This window comes from Choloepus didactylus, chromosome 11 (genome assembly GCF_015220235.1).
Source record: "Choloepus didactylus isolate mChoDid1 chromosome 11, mChoDid1.pri, whole genome shotgun sequence".
NCBI classification, from domain to species: domain Eukaryota; kingdom Metazoa; phylum Chordata; class Mammalia; order Pilosa; family Megalonychidae; genus Choloepus; species Choloepus didactylus.
In genome coordinates, this window is record NC_051317.1 from 75030249 (window position 1) to 75033561 (window position 3313).

Below are 3313 nucleotides of genomic sequence, written 5' to 3' on the forward strand. Positions count from 1 at the left end.
ATATAAATAAAATAATTTATGTCTTCTATATAGACTACAATGGAAATGTGAATTAAAATCATTTTTAGAAAGACACTCAAGAAGCTGTCAATAGAAATTGTCTTCACAGAAGGGTCTAGGTGTGTGGTGGTGGGAGACCACAGGGAAGAGAGATTAGTTTATTTTCACCTTCATTTATTTCTCCAATTTTTCTAACCAGGTGCATGAATATATTTTTATGTCAGCATGAGTTATAAGGTAAATGAAGTGATAAGGTGTTTTTGTTTTATCCCATTTACTTTTTTAAACAATAGAATAAATCATAATTTTCTTAATAAAACTATGGCATATATTAAATGTACTAGCTAGTACATAAAAAAGTCTTCAAGCTATTTGAAAATCCATTCCCAAGAAATTACCAAAAAAAAAAAAAAGTGGAACATACGTTTTTCATGATCATTTTAAATCCATAGCATTCAAACAACAACATATCTCCCATTTATTTTTGTATGTATAAATAAAGAAAAATAAAGCTTGTTTTTTTGAATTTGATAGTTCTAAATCCATAATTTTTAGGAAAGTCCTCTGCTATTTTCCTATTTCCTTTCCCAAAGACTATTTATATTGGATAATAATTGTTTTCTCAAGACAAATGCCTAGTTTGAGTCTTTTGACTCAAACTAATCTCATGTAATGGACAAAATTGTGTAATATCATTTCATAAGACCTTTCTCTGATCTATATCAATTCCCCTAGTTAAACAGCTGAAATCACTTCCAAAACAAATCCTTTTGCAGTCAGCAAAATGAAGCAATTACATGAATAAGTTTTTCCACTTGGCCTATTTTTCTGCCTACGGTTATTAATCAGTCTCACTGACTACATTTTCCATTTTCCATTCACTTTCAGGCACTACTCCAGGTAGCCAAACATTTCACATTTAGTAAATAAAATAAAACAAAGTCCTCGCCCATTGAGCAAATGGAAAATACTTCATATGTAATTCTTCCAACCTCTCTTGAATCACTGAAAAAAATACAATATGGTTACTATAAAAGGATACTTCATAACTTCATTCTATCTGGCAAACTGGAATTTATTCAATTAAAATATCACTCCAGTCACTCTTAACCAAATTACTGAAATACTTTAAGTCAGTGCTTTATCTACCAGCTCCTTTTGCTTGATTGGTTTATCTCTTTGCTTTGTCTCCACTAAACTGAAAGTATTGGAAATGAATCTTCTGAAACAGCTGTTTCACATAACGATTCTTTAGGATGCTGTTTCTTACCCCTGCCAGCATATCACAAACATTATTTCTTTATACTAATACTCCGGACACACTCATAAAGAGATGCTGATTTAACTGGTATGAAGTAGGGCCATGGCATGGCTCTTAAACCTCCCCAGGTGATTTTATTATGTCCCATAGATCCAGGTGCCCAAGCAGTTATAAACATTTCTTCTATCTTAATTGTACTTTTCTTAAATTTAGTGCAATCCTTCACAACTGATAGGTTTCTATACATCAATCTGCCCTGAGTGATCACAGGGCTGAAACAGACCTGCTCACAACATCTATTCTCCTCAGAGGAATTATAAGATTAGTGGTTCTTAATCTTGATCACCTATTGTATTTTAAAAATTAATAACACTTGTCCCATCCCCAAAGTCTAGGGTGTGACCCAAGCGTTGGGATGTTTTAAAATTTTCCCAGGTGATAGCAGTAAACAGCCAAGGTTGAGAACCATTCTATGAGGCCAAGATATTTCAAAAAAAAAAAAAAAGGCAAAGTCTTGCCCTGTCAAAAACAGTGCACCTCTTTCCCAGAGACTCAAGGGAACCCTGACCACAAGATAATGACTGACAAAGGAAACAAACTACATCTAACAAAGGTACACATATTCTGCTTTTGAAGTTTGATTTTAAAATATCTATGTTGACTTCATTTCTAGGACTTTACCTTCAGAAAACGTATTTTGACTCCTCAATGTGAGGCCAGTGCTAGGAAAAATGATGAGGTTGTAAACGTTTTTCCATGGTTTTCTTTCAGTGTCTTTTTTCAACAGCCTTTTATTCTCTTCTCAATATCTTCACTGATACCCAGTCATCCCTCTTATGCCACAATCTTCAAGGACTTTGCTCTCAGCTAATTGGCTAAGACATTAACATTCAAAAGCTTACTTTCAAAAGCTTTTTCCTGGCGCCTCAGAGGCAGAGGGCCACTTCAGGCTAAAGCTGAATATCTCCTTCCCAGCCAGTGGCTGCCAGAAGCTCACTGAAGTTGACCATGAACACAAACTTCCTACTTTTTGTGGCCACAGAAGCTGCTGCTGCTCTGGGAGGAGAGTGGAAAGATTATGTTGTCCGAATCAGTGGTGGAAATGACAAGCAAGCTTCTCCCATGAAGCAGGCTGTCTTGACCCATGGCCGTGTCTGCCTCTTACTAAGGGGCACTCCTTCCATAGATCAAGGAGAACTAGAGAAAGAAAGTGCAAACCTGTTCGGGGTTGCATTGTGGATGCCAATCTGAGCTTCTCAATTTGAATATTATAAGAAAAGGAGAAAAGGATATTCCTGGACTGACAGATACTACTGCGCCTTGTCGCCTGGGGCTCAAAAGAGCTAACAGAATCCAAACTTTTCAATCTCTCTGAAGAAGATGATGTCTGCCAGTATGTTGAGAGAAACCTCTGAACAAAGAAGGTAAAAAACCCGGGACCAAAAGGCCCAAGATTCGGCATCTTGTTACTCCACATGTCCTGCAGCATAGACATTGGCGTATTGCCCTGAAGAAACAGTGTCCTAAGAAAAATAAGGAAGAGGCCGCAGAATATGCTGAACTTTTGGCCAAGCACATGAAGTATGCAAAAGAAAAAACCTGGAGGAGATTGCCAAGAGACGTAGGCTGTCCTCTCTGAGAACTTCTACCTCTAAGTCTGAGTCCAGTTAAAAATAGGATTTTCTAAAAGTAACAAATCTAAGAGAGGAGACATTTTAAAAAAAAAGGCATATAAATATTCTCTCACAAGCATGTAGAGTATCTACATTTAATATGGCAAAATATGGAAAGATGTTAATTCTGTCTAAGGAAAGCCACATCATCAGAACAGTCATGTCTTGGATCAAGACAGACCTTCAAAATTAGAAAGTAAATTCCTATTTAATTTTTTTATGGTCCTGGTTTGTCCAGAACATTCCTGGTTTTAGCACTGAAAGTCTCACAGCCCAGGAAACACTTCATTCTTAGATAAACTGGAAGGTTGGTCATCCTACTTCTACCTGTATCTCTCCCTTTTATGTTGGCTTATAATCATGATGAAGGGCAGTGTTT

General features: G+C 36.5%; 1 pseudogene; it reads left to right on the top strand.

Moving 5' to 3' along the window:
* The first annotated feature begins 225 nt into the window (after positions 1-225).
* LOC119506055 lies at positions 226-2932 on the top strand (annotated as a pseudogene).
* The last annotated feature ends 381 nt before the right edge of the window (positions 2933-3313 follow it).